We start from the raw sequence: 18,903 nt of genomic DNA, 5'->3' as shown, positions 1-18,903 counted from the left end.
ATTTGTGAGAAAATATTTGTGACTTTTCAGTACATATCAGCTTAGCAATGTAATGGTCAACATCTATGGGTACATTTGGCCTTTCACAGTGGGTGCAAGACAGCTGTATTCAGTATTGATTAAGAGCTATTTCAGTCTTCGAGTAGGAACACATTGCAGTGCTTGAAAAGGAATATCTCAATCTTTGAATTGCTAGGGAGTAAAAGCTTGTACTAAATCACTGAAAACGGTTTTCCATAATGTTTTCATTAGCCAGAACTAGACAGCCATAGGCCATGGGCTGGAATTATGTCCATAAGTAAGAAGTTTCTGATGAGTATAAAGGCATATGTTTGAAGTGCACAGAAGAAGAACTAGAGAGGCCTGGTAAAGTTGCATTGTGACTTTTGACTTAACTCAAGAAAAATATCTATAATGTGCTGTACACTTTCCTCTTTTAACTATTACATATTTTTTCCTTTAATGCTGGAATATAGAAGATTTGTGTTTTGCTTGTAATTATTCTTTTCCCTCTCTCTTTTAAATATCTCTGAAAATTACTGTAAGATATATAGCTTTCTCATATACATAACAGAACACAATTCTGAGGAATCCAGATGTTGTAATTTGATTGATTGAATTGGGAGATGTATTAACCCTTCTTATTCAAAGGAGAATGCTTTTAAGAATGCTCCTGATTTTCTTGTTTATTTCTCATCTTAGACAATTATTCAGTTCTTCAAAGGTGCCCCTACTTCAGTTTGTAATGCCTTATGCTTCAGGAGTTATTTTAAAATAATATATCTAACTTTTATTTTTACATAAGAGTATGCTTTATGATTTTAGCCTATTTTTCTATATATTTCAAACCATAATTTTCTTACTATTTGCAAGTAATTTTTAATTAATATTTTTAGACAATTCTTTTGTATAGTTTAAGGACTTTCTCCACAATTTTATGCATTTGCACATGATACATATATTTTTCCTGTATAAAATTTTGTGGTGGCTTCAACTTTTCTGTAAAGTTTTAATACATTCTGACTTGGTTTCTATGTCTCTTCACACATGCTTAGGTAGATATCATATTTTTATAAGCATATTCCAATGTATGTAACAATGTAGGCTGCAACATACTAATTTCCATTGAAATGTCATGCATATTTTCACTGTATTGTTCCAATTTCAGTATATATGCTGCCAAATCAAGCACTGTCATGCATATTTTCAAAATTTGTTTTACATTTTGAGCATTTTCAGTTATTGTCTATTATAAACATTGGCTACTTACAATGTATATCCTTAATTTAGCTTCGTGGTACCTGAATGAACCTATGCTCACTTAAACTACAAAACATGTAGTGAGGGCTGGGGATATGGCCTAGTGGCAAGAGTGCTTGCCTTGTATACATGAAGCCCTGGGTCAGTTCCTCAGCACCACATATATAGAAAAGGCCAGAAGTGGGGTTGTGGTTCAAGTGGTAGAGTGCTAGCCTTGAGCAAAAAGAAGCCATGGACAGTGCTCAGGACCTGAGTCCAAGCCCTAGGACTGACAAAAAAATGTAGTGAACATATTTTACATTTACCTCTCATATTTAATACAGTAGTTCATGTATATTATGTTTGTCTATGATTAGCTTACTCAAGTACATTGCAAATTTCTGCTTTTTTGTTTTCACAGTAGAAAAGCTGTACTGGTGTTGCAGAGTTGGCTATGGTATTGAAATTTTCCCTAAAAGAATTTCAAGTCTGTTTGGTGAATATGACAAATAACTGTGCTTACTTGTAACTCATACTTGGTTACAGAATTTTAAACACTATTTACATAGATATGTAGACATATATGTGTATATCTATACACATATATCTAGATATAGGACTATATTTGTATTTATATAGGTATATATATCTACATATGTATATACTCTTCTACTATTTTTGAACATTGTGTTAATAAAACTTTAATAATGTGATGGATGCAATGAATTGTAAATTGAATTTGAAGTATTTCTGATCCTCACTCTCTTCTATACAAATATGTGAATTATATACCAAATGAACTAACTGTAAGTTATTCAATGGAGTTATGCTGTAATACTCTCCTGTATATGATGCATTTGTGTATGTATGAGTAAGTACCTCAAGACAGGAGGTAAAGGGGAGTGCTAGACCAATTAAAAGAGGAAAGATGGGTGATTGTGGTCATAATATTCAAAGTATATATGGGAACTAGATAAATTAAGTGATGGGTGAGATTGAGAATGATGGAGAAGAATGATGAAAGGGGTGAAATTGATGTGTTGTACTCACAAACTGACACATCAAATTGAAACCCCATTGTAAAACTGTAAATGAGGGGCTGGGGATATGGCCTAGTGGCAAGAGTGCTTGCCTCGTATACATGAGGCCCTGGGTTCAATTCCCCAGCACCACATATACAGAAAATGGCCAGAAGTGGCGCTGTGGCTCAAGTGGCAGAGTGCTAGTCTTGATCAAAGAGAAGCCAGGGACCGTGCTCAGGCCCTGAGTCCAAGCCCCAGGACTGGCCAAAAGAACAACAACAACAACAACAAAAACTGTAAATGAAAATACATGAAAAAAATGAGCAACACACATATATCAAACAAACCCAAAATTTATTTTACTTTTACAAAAAGGGGAATTTTGATTTTTCCAAAAAGTTAACTAAACATCACAATGATTTTGTAAGATAAAGTATCTTTATATCCATTTTAAAAGTGAAAAGAGGAAAAGAACAAAAATATTTGCTTTCTGCTGTTTAAGGCAGCACTTGGCAACAGGTTATAAAAAAATAAAACAATGTAACACATTCTGACTTGTGAGGAAAAGAATTATGTAGTTTGTTTTTGTTTAAATGTTTGCCTTTGTTACAATATGAATCTATCTCAAAGTTGTAGTTTTACTCATTATCTTTTCTTTCTAAAACCTTTAAAATACATAATCAAAAATTTATCTGACTTGTGACGAAAAGAATTATGTAGTTTGTTTTTGTTTAAATGTTTGCCTTTGTTACAATATGAATCTATCTCAAAGTTGTAGTTTTACTCATTATCTTTTCTTTCTAAAACCTTTAAAATACATAATCAAAAATTTAATGATATGATTTCTTCATATCATTTGAGCTGACATAATAAAATTAAGGTAGGTTATTTACATCACAAATTTTGCAATAATTCCAAAATACAGTATTATCTACATTAAAAATGATTACCTTGCAATGACAGAACAAAAGAGCTGCTGAACAATCTCTCTGGGACTGAACAATGAATGACAAGGTAACTCGTTTTACTTATCTCCTTACTTCATCAGAGCAAGTGTTATTGCACGAAATAAAAAATTTATGCTATACATTTACTTGAATGAATCGTGATGTTTTCTTTTCCCTCAGTACTGGCTTACCAGGTAATGGAAGAAGGCACTGAAAGTCTCATCCCAAACCAGGTGATGGTTGCTCAAGTCTCTCCTCCTAGCTACTGTGGAGCATGAGAGTTTAGAATGGTAGCTCCAAGGCAGGCAGGGGAAAAAAGAATGTGAGAGTTTTCTCTTTAGTTAACTACCAAAAAAAGCGAGTAGTGGAGCTGTGGTTCAAGTGGCAGAGAGCTAGACTTGAGCATAAATGCTCAGAAACAGTGCCCAGACCTGTAGGATAAGCCAGTACACACAGACACAGACACAGACACAGACACACAGACACACAGACACACAGACACACACACACACACACACACACACACACACACACACACACACACACACACACACACCGTGTCTCTAGAGCATGAGGTTCAGGGAACATGGAGTGTGGGAGCGACACATTCACTCTCCAGATGGATGTTCACTGAACTGTGCAATCTCAGCCACCCGCCCCAGAGCAACAGGGCAGAGTTGAGGAGCCAATCTCTTCAGGTAATTTGGGCATGTGTCAATTAGCATTGAACTGTCTTGAATACGATAATCCCCAATGTTGAAATCCCAGAAGGGGACAATCTCTCTAAAGATTAACATCTCAAAAGATCAAAATATCAAAAATTTTAATCTTGAGAGATGAAAACAACAGTTGTTGAAATCTCAAAAATCCAAATCACTAAAACCACAATTCTCATTAAAAAAAAAATTTAAAGGCTATAAAAGGAGTAGGAAGCCAGATTCTGGGAAAGAGATTAGTGTGTTTTCGGTTATATAGATGATGCTGCCAAATTGTTGAGTTACTATGTCTGACCATTCACATATAACAGCATGCTTGACTTCCAGTGAAGGCCTTTATCAGAGAATTAAAACAATCTGACAAGTCCAGTGACCTTCTGACTCAGTCACTTGCTGGAATACAGGTTCCTCTCATGTTAGAATGCATTATAGGTAGTGAGTTTCATTGGTCAGGGATTTGCACACTGTTATATAATAATATATACATGTGATATATATATATACATATATACAGAAAAATGAACACAAAATTCACACTGCAAAATTCTTTTGTCCTTTTATATACTAGTGCCTGGCAAAACTGAAGCATATCATAAATTTATTTCCTATAAACTGTATTTAAAGATTTGGTCAACTGTGTTAAGAAAATGCATTTAAATAGAATCACTATGATATAGTAATAGAGTTGGAATTTGGTTTAATTAAATGTTCTAAAAGTAAATTTCAAGATGTTATATCAATATACATTTTTCTTCCAGTTAGAACAGCACATTTGACAGAAATTTCAGATGACCTACTCTTCAATGTGACAGAAACGTCAGTTAAAATATTTGTTGTTGAACTGTGGGAAGTGACACAGATTCTGGTTGGCTGAAGTACATTTGCAAATATATAACAAGTTTTGAAGCTAGCCTGGATACAGAGACTATGTATCAATCTATAGATATTTGTCATAGATATTTGTAATCCTTGCTATTCAGGAGGCTGATATTGAACAGTTGATGTTTGCCAGTTAGGGTATGACTCTATTTGTAAAAAGTCATAGGTATCAGAGACGCAGCTCCAGTGGTAGATTGCTCCTATAGCATTCAGGATGACTGCATGAGTTCCATCATCAGTACTTTGAATAAGTAATAAATAACCAAAAATACAAAAGTTATGAAAACAAAAAAAATCTTCTTTATTGCAATTCCTTTCAGTGGATGGAATTCTAGCAGCTTTCAATGAATTAAATATACATGAGGGGAGTTCTATATTCAGCCTTTTGATGAATCTCCATACTCCTTTCCAGAGTGATTGAACAATTTAGACTCCCACCAACAGTGTAGTAGGGTTCTCCTTTGGCCAGATCCCCTCCAGCGTCTGTTACTATTGGTTTTCTTATAATGGACATTTTTACTGGGGTGAGGTGGAATCTCAGTATGTTTTGATTTGCATTTCTTTTATGGCCAGTGATGTTGAGCACTTCTTGATGTGTCTCTTGGCCATTCTCATTGGTTTTACCCCTGATATCACTGCAACTGATATTAGTACCCTGTATATTGTGTATACATGTATTGGAACTAGGAAAGGGAAAGGGAATACCAACATTGAGAGACAAAGAATAAAAAGACAAAGCAATGCAACAGCAATACTTAGAAAACTATATGGTATGAGCCAACCGTACAACTCATGGTGGGGGGAGAGGAAAATGGGGAGGAGAAGGTGGGGGAAAATGAGGGAGGAGGTAACAAGTTGGAGAAGAAATGTACTCACTGCCTATGTATGAAATTGTAACCCCACTGTACATCACTTTAACAATAAAGAAATGAAAAAAAATACACATAAGCCAGAAACATCATCAAAATTATGGATGGGGTCAAACATACTGATGATCATCAACTTGACTCTTGTACTATGAAAATAGCCATAAACAATACTCAAATATAGCTGTGTCTTCATTCTAGGAAAACATGACAGAGTAATCCTGGACTTGTATTCCTTACCTCTACACAGATACAGAACGTTATGTGTCTCACAAATACCAAGTTGAATAAAAGAAACAACAGTTAGCCTGGAGCATCTTACAATGCCAGAGATGAAAGCACTCAAAGCACAAACTATATGGGGCATCTCAAAAGGGCACCAAAGTCAACTGAAAGAGCTTCCCGCAGCCAAACATAGAGAAGTGTAAGCAACAAAATAAATAATAATATACCATAACAATAAGAATAAAGTAAATACCCATGAGTCCATATTGTTGTTAAGAAATGTAGTAGGCAATAAAAAATGAAATATAAGAGCCAAGTCTCTGGTTATAAGCATTTCAGATTCTACACACACACACATGCGCGCACACACAGAGATAGTGCCAACGAACAATACAGAGGTGCTCACTACTCCACAAGTACAGGTATAATGTAATGTAATAAGTTTCCTCCAAAGGAACTCTATGGAAAGAGGGCAGGATTGTCAAACTCTGCTTCCACCAGGTGACGAGGCCAAACTGTAGAAGTGGTAAGTCATGTGGATGGTATGTGTTCTCCATATGTAAACAGCACATTATATCTGTGGTTTTCATTTCCAAAATCCGTCCTCCCCCTGTAGTTAAGACACAAACACCTGACCATTCAAACAGAGGGACAGGCTATAAAATGCCTGGCATTTGTCAAAACAGTCAAAATGAAGGACAGTTTTAAAAAAAGTGTTCCAGCGTTGGAGAGCCTAAGGAGAGCCTGTAGCATGGCTACAGATATAATTCCATATCTTGGCTGGGAACTGAAATATACATAGCAGAGGATCTTCAAAGAATCACAATATTTATTTGGAAATGACACCGTCTAGGATAATGATTCTCATGCTACATATTCCATTACAGATGTATAACAGCAGATCTATCTTGGACTTTGATATGAGGTCTAACTCTTTTTTTGGAAGACTTAGCCTAAATATATGAAACTCCTATATCTGCCTCTCATACAGGTGGGTTTACAAATGTAAGCCACAGAGCTTGGCTATATTTCTATATTTGAGCATAATTTTAAATGAGATATTATGATGATAGGCCAAAAATAATTACATATGTGTTGTGTGTATATGTATATATATGTGTGTGTACATATACCTACATAGGTATATGTAGTTATACATATGTATATGTATACATATATACATATAGGTATATGTAGGTATATGTACACACATATATGTATATGTAGGTATATGTACACATATATGAAGGCAATTGAGGAGTATATGGTTATATTGGGAGAATCTACTGGGATTGTTGGATTACATTTTAGTATTGTTTAAAAGTATTTTCAGACAATCATCTGTACATGAAGACAGATTTTTAAATGACTTTTCAGCACATGAGATACAAAGTCATTATGAAAATATATCTGTTCCTTTCTATTCAGATGGATGCCAAAATACAATGTAAGCTATTATTGAACAGAAATATTCATATAGTTCTATTTTAGAATTTAACCCATTGAAATGAAAATGTAGATTCATGAAACATTATTAATATTACCTATTGTTTAACAAATAGGGCATGGATGGTTAAAGGAGACTTAATATTGTTTGAAGTATTTTGTTTGTGGAGAAATTTTTATCAGTCATGAGAAAAATACTATTAGTAGCCCTTGGAGATTTGGATATTTCTATCATGGATGTAGTTTTAAAAATCAGCTTTTAGTAATAGCTAGATCAGTATTAAAAGTCATAATATTTCTGGAGTAATATTTGATTTGGACGAGTTTTCCTAATTTGCTCATATCCTCTTGACTTGGAGTACTGATCATAGTATAATTGCATTTCCTTTGTCTCCCAGTTGTGTGTTCCCACTCTCATTTTTTTCCACAGGCATCTTGGAGCCACATATATAATGAATCTCAAATTCAGATAATAATGATTAAATGAAGCCTTTTACTTTTACTTGCTTCATCTCCCTTACAAAGCAAAATTTCAATAAGTACTTAGCTGGTCTTTAGTTGACAAAGTATTATTTCATATAATAAAGCTCAGTAAGTTCCCAGCTCACAGCAAAATAATATTTTAGGGCTAGAATAAGCGGTTACCAAAGAGCTTTCTTGATACAAAGAAAGGTCATCTTCATATTCATAACATCACTAGTTACAGTGATTCCAGGTCTATTGCATTTTGGAGGAGACAGATTTGAAGGACATTTTTGAATGGTCCCCGTAGATTAAGTTTGCAGTTGGCTTCATCTTCATAAAACCAATCAGATGCCACATATTGAGAGAAGGAATACCCAGACATATGGATTTAGTACATATGTCATCCTATAAAATTACTGTCAAAATGTGAGATGAGAATTACAAGAAAAAAAATCACCCAAATAATTTCAAAACACAGTTATCTCTCCCAAGATCCTAGGTAGTCACCATAGAGCTTTGTGGCAGCAGCAAGCAGCAGGAGCCAGCTAATGAGGCAAGTCATCTTTATCATTGCTGTGCTTATCCTGATTTAGTTATCTGCATCAAAATGACAGATTCAGGAGGAAGGCTCCTGGGAACTTGACTGAAAATGTTATGTTGATGTAACCAAGCATTGATCAGTCTGGTGGAGTGCTTCCTTGTCTCCATGCCAACCAGAAAAAGAAATAAAAAAAATACTGGGTTAAAGGACTTGCTTTAGGAAAACAGATATTGGGCGAGATATTTTCTTTATAAACAGGTTGAGTTAAACATTGAAATAAGCTCCATGCTCTGACCAACTCAGGGCTTCTCAACCCATAAGAGGTTTTATAAAGTAATTTCATCTTGTCAGGAACAATTTTCCTCTTTCCCTTTAGGATTACTTATAACTTTAGCTTTTGCAACCATAACCCATGTTATTGGCAGCCTATTAACTTGATTCCAGTGTGAGAACTGAAAGAATTAACTCTTTCTGTCCTCCCCTAATCCTCTATTGGTCCCCAAATCCACCAGTAGACAGCTGTTCGTGAAGCACATTTGCCAGGCTAGGCATGGATTGAAGAGACTTGATAAAAGAGGCACTAAAAATAAGAGAAAAGGAAGGATCCGAATTACTGGAGGGGAATACATGCTGTTGACAAATAACTCTGTCTCCCAGCACTCAGTTTGACAAAGGTTTCTGATATTTTTGATCAGTGGGCTAGACAGATTTTTCTTGTTACTGGCAAACTATCAACATTCGGAAAATAGTATAAAGGGCACATTAAAAGCCACATATGATGAAGAAAAGATTGCTCTTCTAAAGATAGGATAACTCATTGCACAACCCTTCTTCCATCAAAGATAACAGCACTGAAGACGGTTTATGAAAGAGCAGGCTTGTGCTGTTGGTTTTGGACATAGCGTGAGTTTTCATTAGAAAACATGAGCTGAATCCAGACTAGAGAAACCCACACATCTTCCTGCATTTGATGTATCTGGTTTATTTTATGCTAAGGAGCAGAAATGTATAAAACATCTTTAACTTCTCCCCTGGAGTTATTTAAGTTGATGTAGGCAACACATTAGGATTTAACAATTTTCTAAACTGATCCAATTTAATGCTTTTTAGAACCCTCACTTTCTTGGTCTTTCAAGCAGCCTCACCACATCTCCAAAACAAAGTGCCCAGCTGTATAAATTAATGAAATCAGGGCCTACAGGAAGCCAAATCCTAATTTTAACCACATGCTGGAAAGGAAAAGAATTTATCTGTTTCATCCAAGTTTTTTCCTTCTCCCCTAAATGAGAAGTCAGTTTTGGTGATTTTTATTTTCTCCCTCTGGAGCATTGATTCTTTATTTAATGCAGGCTGATGATAGAGTAGGATGCAGGTGATACTCCACTTCACTCTCCTCTCTTTCCATGAAACCTTTCACACCGGATGGCTACAGACCTTTACTTCTCCATATTACAATACAGGGATCTCTAGTCACCGTCTGAAAATCTCAGACTTCTGAGCAAATACCAGGACAGTGAGTGTTTTGCTGAAAGCCAGAGATGGCACAGGATAGCCTGGTTAAATTGTATTATTCTGTGTCTGGCTCTGAACACAGATATTCTGGTGTTGGTCTGTGCTTTTTTCTGAAGGTCATTTCCAGGCTGTTAATATCATCCACATGCCATAAGAGCAATCCTATCTGTCCACTCCCTGCTGCTCAATCTCTCAAAGACCTGAGCAGCTCCTAACAAGACCCATAAGGTTTTCATGGTTCTCTATTTATATAGTTATTTATTTATTTATCTTCTCAATTTTTAAACTTTTTTCTTCATTTTCTCAACACAACATATATTTCTATATAAAATTTCTATGCCAATACCTAGAAATCACCTTGCCTGGATTTCTTTCTCAAAAGTACATTAGCATATATATTCTAATGCACACATTTGGATTAAAGACATATTACACATTCTCTATCAGATTGTACTTAGAGACAAAACTGAGTAACACTGAGTAATCTACTGAGCAGTGTAAAAGCTACACCCAACAAATTATAAAATAGGAAATGATCCAACACAGAATAAGACAGAACGTGTGTGTGTGTGTGTGTGTGTGTGTGTGTGTGTGTGCTCCAGTTAGATGCTATCAAAACAAATAAAATTCTGAGCAAAGAAGATACTAAACAAATGAGCTGTGGCTGCAGATGGCTCTCCTGGGAGCACAACACATGATACAATGTACTTGAGCCTCTAAAAGGAATAAAGATTTAGGACCAGCAGTTTCTCCCAAGCTGAAGTTAGGAAGCTAGTAAGGCGAGAAAGAGATATAGTGTTGAATTGCTCCCAAATCCCATGCTGACCATGGTACAATTATTTAATACAACAGATCATTGAATAGTGAAAATTTAAATTTAAACATTTTCTTTTCTTTAATTTTTCCAGGAAAAGGTTGTCTCGGAACTTTAATGGTTACTTTCTTGGTACTTCCATCAGCTTATTTCTAAGGAAAAATCTTTTTTTTCTTGTTTCAAATCATTATTTTTCTGCAAGTCCTTTGTCTGCCAGAAGAATGAGATCAACTGTTTCTACTTTCAGTTCTTATGAAAGATAAACATTTTTTTCTTTTTGAATTTATATTCAGATGATGAATAAGAAATTAATCTGAGAATTTGTTGAGTATACACATTTTGATTGAATGCTAGCTCAAATCCCCAGAGATATCAGCAATTCCAAAACAATTCAAACTTTAAGTAGTTAGGATTTCAGGCAGAGGGATATGATAATCACCTAGTCTCTGCTGGACCAAGATACAATACAGGCTTCATTGTTTTAGTTTCCCTGTAGCTTCATGTTTTTTGTGACATAAATTAAAAATCCTCCCATATATTTCTCACTGCATTTTATGCATTATGTATTAAAGACACTCTTGATTCTGATCATCAAAGCACCTGACAGAGAGCCTATCACGCAAAACAACAACAAAATAATCTGACATGCATTGATCAAGTGAAATTGAATTCATGTTTATTTTCTAGATTTATTCAGTAGAGAATTGCAGCTATCTAAAAGCTTGTGAGAAGCATTAGGATTCTCAAACATGAATAAAAATTAAAGAGATTTTTATTTATAAGACAAAGTATAAACCAAAATGATATCAGTATAAAACAAGCAAAATAAATGAGGAATCATATTGACATTAAATGAGAAGAAGGAAAGTATATTCTACAACAGGAAAGAAATATCCAACAGGGAATGTGCAAACTATGAAGAGAAAATATTCTAAATCTCTAGAACAGCTGTCAAAATTCATTTTATTTTTCTCCCTTTCTTCTTTTATCCCTACCTTTTCCTTTATTTTCATTTATCCTCTCTTTCTTTTCATCTTCATTTAAAAAAAATCTCTCTCAACAGCTATCTGTATAGGTCTCTTTTGAACCTGTGTCTTTCTTTCTCTCATGTACTTTGTCTCTTTCTTTAGTTCTTCCTTAAAAAGTATCAACTCACTTAAATATCTATGTATTTGCAATTCTAATAAATCATCTTCAATTAGTAGAAAATATTTCATTTAAAGATTAGTGTATTATATTCCAATTTTAGATAGTCTGTATATTCAAATATGACCCTAATTGAAAAAAATAAATTTTAGTAATTTTTTGCTTAGAGGATTGCAAGAAAACAAAGTTCTAAAAGTTGCAACACTCATTAACAATTCCCACTCATTTACAATTCCCAGTTTTCTCTGCTTGCCGAGTTCAAATTTATAGGTATGTAGCCATATCTTCAGAAGACAAGGCAGACACCACAAGAAGTGAGACAGATAAGCAGGATTGAAATCCTCATACAATTATTTGGATAGGAGTTAAGAACTGTTAAATACTACTAAGAATATTGATTGGGTGTGGTGTGGTCCAAGTGGTAGAGTCTCTGGAAATACAAGGCCTTGAGCCTGATTTGAACCTAAACAAGAAGGAAATAAAAAGGAGAAATATTAGTTCTTGTGGTGGCCATTACCACAATCACCTTTTAATGTTTATTCTGTCCTCAAATATGTTAATATTTTGAAGGGCTGGCTGATTTATAGATGACATGCACTGGGCACATGTCTGGCTCTCTTGAATTAGGAGCTTTAAACCAGTTACCCTCTGTGGTGATGTCATCATGATTTCCTGCTTGCTTTGAGATAGTCATGGATGCCTTGCAAAAACAATCCAACTTTAAGAAACACTGCAACCACCATACTGATAAAACCATAATTTCTCCTCTGGGAGGCCTTTCTCCAGTCATGATTCCTCCAGTCAGCTTGGACTCGAAGCCAAACAAGCTTCTATGAATTCTTCATGGTCCTGCACACTCATAGCTATTTACTCGGGACAAACGATGAGCACTTTTACAGTGACTCAGGAAAAGCTTGTAATAGTTTCAATGTGAAGCAGGTGATTGGTCCTCAAGGAAACCTTGTGATTGGTAGAGCTGGAAGACCATGCTATGATAGGTGATATTACTATCTGTGGACTGGTGCCACATCCTTTTCTGGCTATGTAATAAGGCTGTTCCTAGGCCTTACCTTTTGTCAGGTCTGTCAGACAAAGGCTTGTCAGAGTCAGGAGGATTTTTCTGTGTACTTCTCCCACAGTAGCCCTAAGAAAGGTGTATTCAAAATGGTCTCCTTACAAACCTGTGCTGTGTTCTTTATCTGGAAGGAACAAGCTAAGCTGGTTGAATAAAGAACACCTAAGACCATGGAACTTCTATTAACAGTGAGGGGGCAGCTAAAAGTATCAGACCAACATCACAAGCAAATGCTCAGTATTGTACAACTAAGAGGTGACTAAAAAATTCCAGAGAGAAATCCAGGGTAGAAAAAGCAAGACAGCAAAGAAAAGTAGAAATACTCAGAAGTGGAGAGGTTATGAAGAGCAGTAGGTGGAGCTGCAAGTAGGAAGACTGAATGCTTTGGTCACTAGAAGAGTCAAGAGAGTCACCAAGGCTTAAAGATCCAAAGGTCCTGATACCCAAAGCTTTAGTGCAATAACTCTAGCCGTTCGGTATTAGCACACTAATCCCAGAGCAATAAGGCTCACTTTGAGCTCTTAGAGTATTAAGCCTGTGGTTTTTAAATCCTGAAGCCACAAACCTCTAGTTTTCAGGAGTTAGACCTCTAAGCCTATGACTGTATACTTTACTTGTGAGTCTGAAACTCAAGGTTGCCCAAACTAGTGAACTGTTTCTTTTCTGAAGCTTATGTATAGATAAGAGAATCGTAGCCAGCTAACTGTGTTGTTGGGATAATGTCAGATGGAAACATTGTAGGTAAATATGTTGCTCTAATAGAGAACAACAGCTCTGCTGACTTATTGAATGTAAATCGGTAATATAACTTAATTTGCAGCAAATTCCAAAAACTCATTAAGAGTTTTCTAGAGATCCAAAGTCAGAATTAATATTCCAATACTGGTAGTAAGCAACATCTAACTTCTTATATCAGTGTTTTCTCTTCTGGAAGGAAAATAAAAACTATTTTATATTATATGCACTTTGATTATATAATGGAATATTCCATTATACATAACAGCTTCCATTATACAAAACAACCCATATAATCAAGGTTTATATATTCTTTCTATGGTGTTATACTCTCAAAGAAAATCTAGTTATACTACTATATCTGAAAATTTTGTACTTGGTAATTTTTTTCTCATTTTGATCATTTGGAAATGTTGAGCCCCTATCTTAGAAAAACAGAAGGCATGATGTAAAATAGAACTTGCTGAAAAAAGAGAAGCTTCTATTTGATCTCTCTTACTTATGATATTGTGTGGGGACACTTAAAATTGCATCATTTCACTTTCCAGAAATGATTAAAATAGCCATTTTTTTGTAAAAATATATTCGATTGCAATGTGGATCAACATCTAATTTGGAATATATTGCTTAAAAAGACTGCTCAGTTGGCATGCCCATTCTTCCCTTCTTTATAATAAGAAACATTTGTTTTCCTTATGTTTCCCTGTTGCTTGTTAAACTTCTAGATTCAATGTTAGATTTCATATTTTATATTCAATATTCTACAAAGAGAAGGAAAACATCCTGACAGATTATTGTTCCCTAGAGGATTTTGGTTTAAGCCTTTATGCAAAAAGAATACTAGATTAATGATAACTGAGAAGCAAGAAATATTCTTTCTGTTTTCTGAGCAGTGAAAATGACATACTATTGTGTGGTGTTATGTAGACTTTTCAAATCCCAACAGAATTTCAAAGACTTGAAGCTAGCATTGTATTGCTTTTTCTACTGCATGAATGTCATTTTAAGTATTTAGACTTGATGGTCTTCTACTGAGAAACATCATTTTAAAGCTTACATTTATCCTCATGAGGAAAAGAACCAAGACAGAGTCAAGACCAAAGAAAAATGCCATTTGTGGAATCACGAATAATGCAAATGTATATTTGTGTTTGTGTGTGTGCACGCGTGTGTATGAAGCCGCAGACCCCTAAATGAAATGCTTTCCATGTCTTGCCTTAAAATGTTATTATTGGTTTTAGGATAAGTCAGTCCCACAGAGAAAACTTAGCTAATTGTTTTCATGTTGTACTGTTACTACAGTCTAGTGAAACATGAATTGAGAATATTTTTATTGCATATTTGTAATAAAAAAGGAAACGATGCCTTAAAGCAATTATCTTTCATTTTATACCCACCTAGATGCAAATAATTTCAGCAAACTTCTTTAATTATAAAACTTTTTAACTCAGTTGTCATCTTTTGTTTTAAACTGTAGATTTTGTATTACCTGGGGATTAAGTGAGCAGATATTATGGTCACTTGACTTGCTGACCTAACTCAAAAAAGTTATCACTTTGTGCAATGCATTTAACCTCTTTGTTTCTTGCATTAACATTTAACGTGAAGATAGTGATAATATTGTTATTACATTATTATTAATAATATTTGTCAGTCATGGTGCTTGAACTCTGTACCTGGGTGCTGTCCTTAACCTCCTCAGCTCAAGACTAGAGCTCTACCACTGAGCAACAGTGCCACTTCAGGCTTTCTGGTGATTAATTGGAGATAAGAGTCTCATGGAATTTCCTGCTGGGGTTAGCTTTGAACCATGATCCTCAGATCTCAGGCTCCTTACTAGCTAGGATTACAGGCATGAGTCACTGGTACTTGACTCTTACATGATTCTTATGAAGATTATTTGAGTTAATATTTGTGCCTGGAGTAGGTCTAGATTTAATGTAGCTAAATATTTTCAGAGACATTGTAATCATGTACTACAATTATTTTTGTAGGTAATAAACTTTGAACTCAGGGCTTTGGGCCTGCTGTATGAACACTTTGGATAGATACATGTCTCTAACCATTTCTGCTCTGATCATATTTTTGAAGATAGGGTCTCACTTTTGTTTTTTTGCCAGTCCTGGGCCTTGGACTGGCACTGTCCCTGGCTTCTTTTTGCTCAAGGCTAGCACTCTGCCACTTGAGCTGCAGCGCCATTTCTGGCCATTTTTTGTATATGTGGTGCGGGGGAATCGAACCAAGGGCTTCATGTATACGAGGCAAGTGCTCTTGCCACTAGGCCATATCCCCAGCCCAGGGTCTCACTTTTTAACTCTCTTTATTTACATTTAGATATAGATGAACTATTGGTATATATATATATGTATATATGTATATATGTATATATATAACATATAAAAATATCTGCATTCATTTCTTCAACTGATTGGATGAAACCATCACCATTCTGGAGAGCCAACTGATTCTGTCAAGTGGATAAATTTGAAAAGTAATCTCATTCAAAAAGCACTCTCATAGACACACTAAGAATGGCGTTTGAGACAGGCACAGGTGACTAATTCATGCTTGAGATAAAAGCTTCACTGATTTGAAGTCAGCCTGGAAAGTAAAATCCAAGAGACACTTTCTCCAATTAATCAACACAAAGCCAGACTGAAAACCTAACTTATGTGGTAGAGTCAGCCCTGAGCAAGCAAGGCAAGCCGGACTTTGAGGCACTGAATGGAAGCCCTGGTAACTAGCGCACACTCGTGCACACACACACACAAACACACACACACTGTTTGAACAAGTATCTGAGTACTCTGTAATTGAAACAGAAAATTAGCCATCATAATGCCTATATACTACAATATTTCTTATAACCTTGCAGGTCATTGCTCTTTTCATTAAGGCACTTAACATTTCAATCATATTTGGTTTGGGGGACAGGGGTATAGTTCTTTGTTGGACACATTCTGATATTTGTTTTGTTTAGTGAAAAAGGTGTTTTGCGTTTCTATTACCTACCATTTCCTTTCTTTTCTTTAGGATCCAGGGAATTAAGGCTATACTGGAAGAGATACTGCTGAGATGCCTCCAGGTTTTCACTTATGTGTTTGGATGATGAATAATTCTTTAATATATGCTGTTTATCCCATTTATACATTGACAAAATCACAAGTTTTTCTCTTTCTGTACTTGTTTGGATTTAAGTATGAATGGTAAAGTAATAATAATAAGTAATAGCAATAATTATAATAAAATTGTTCATATTACTTTCTCTGAAAATGCTATGTTCTGAAATAGTGGAAGACTTATCTGAAAATTGAAAAAGAATTTCATTTTCATTTAGTAATTGAGAGCTTAAACTGTTTAGTCCATAGTATATAGTTCTAAACTATCTTTAATGATTCCTAATTTTGTAGTTTCAAATAAGCAAAGACAAAGTATACAACACACAGTGAACATCACCTGAAATTATCATCCTAAAATTTGCACTTTCTAATGCTATAAATTGATTAGTGAGTCTAAACTTCAAAACAAACAAATTCTGTAACTCCCTTGATAACAATTGTAACTAAGTGTTGCATCTCGCTATTGTACTTCTTTGTTACTCAACCCTCAGTTGACAGTGAGCAGTTGATTAATCAGCTTTATCTGTTTATTCTGAGTGAAGTTGAAAAGTAAATGTTGTGACTTTACTGGAATATATTGGGAACTCAATTTTGAGAAACAATTGTCCCAAAGATTTTATTTAAACTGATTGAACTTTTCCTTTTTTTTCCTCTTCTCTCCTTTTCTCTTTTCTCCAAGCACATTCCCCTAGATTCTAAAGAACTCATTTAGGAAGGTGAAATAGAATATCCCTAAGGGAGGCAAAGCCTTTGAAAACTTCTAAATAAAGAAGCAAACCTTTTCCACTGAAAACAAGAGAATGTTTAAATTCTTTCTCTCTGGTCCAGGACCCCATGAAAGATTCTCCTTAGGAGTAAAAAAAAAAAAACACAGGATTTATAAGCTGCCTTAAAACAACATAGTGCCCTAAGGGTCAGTAACCTTATTCCATGGATAGAATACTTCAGTCTAATGAAGTTTCATTGGCTGAGGGTCTTGCCAATTGATAGTCAGCAGGACAATTTGGTGTTGAGTGGCAGGCCCTTAGAGGAAAAAAATAAAGGGCTCTAAGAAATTGTAAACACATGGAGCCATTAAATCAGCATTCACTTACACATTTATTTATTTTTTTTTCATCTGTGTAGACTCTCTAATTAGCGTGACTACAAATGCCACCATCACATTCTCTTGTTAAAATTTTCTCATCACCTTTTCCTTACTTGTGTCCTTTCATTTGACTTTTCTTTTCCATCTATATCATGAATCATTTCCACATTTGAGGGCTTTTATATTTTGCTTCTTTATTTTGGCTAACATATTGTTTCTTTAGGATAGCTGTAACTTCCCCTCATTCTTCTGATCCCTGCCATGTAAGCTGCATATGCTGATTTTCTACAAGTGAGCTACATGTTCGGAAGTCTTTAATTGGCTGATTTAAACTTCAGGGCAAAGCTACTTGCCCTAAACTATTAAATTTTACTTCCTGGCTTAAATAACGCATTGCGGTGAATATGTTTAGTAAGGACCAATGTTTCATGCTTTTCTTAAAGCCACAATTACTTTTAATTAAAATAATTCAGAAGCTGTGGAGCATACTTTTATTAATTTTTAAAATTCGCAATCTATCATTTTCAGAGAAGTAGAAACTGAACCATTATAATAATATTACTATCTTTGAGACCATTGAGAAAAAAAATTACTTATTTTCCTTAATCCAGGATTTGTTCACAGAAAAAAAAATAGATTTCCCTTGATTCTTTGTTTCCTTTTATGTGAATTGCCAACTAAAGTATAGTAATGGAATTACATGAGAATTATTGTGGCATATAACAGCATGTTTCAAGAACTGACCACTTTAGTGTCTTCAACCTTAAAAGAACTATGCTAATTGATTTAACAAGCAGTGATTTGGATAGTTTTTTTTTTCAATGTTAGTTTTGAAAAGTCAACACCAAGAGAAAAGAGTCTAGAACAAGAAGTAATAGGCCCTCTTTTTTGTCAGGTAAAAGATAAGTCAATAATACCTAGGTCAGTGCCCTTTGTGAGAATTTCACTTGAGAATCTTGCAAACCAGTCACAATGAAACTGTTAGGAAGATTCCTGATACTCACAGATCCTAAAGCCATCCCCAGGCAGCTCCTTTTCAGAAAGGAACTTCCAGCTACTGTTTGTTTCC

The sequence above is a fragment of the Perognathus longimembris genome, chromosome 9, assembly GCF_023159225.1.
Source record: "Perognathus longimembris pacificus isolate PPM17 chromosome 9, ASM2315922v1, whole genome shotgun sequence".
NCBI lineage: Eukaryota > Metazoa > Chordata > Mammalia > Rodentia > Heteromyidae > Perognathus > Perognathus longimembris.
This window is presented reverse-complemented; position numbering follows the sequence as displayed.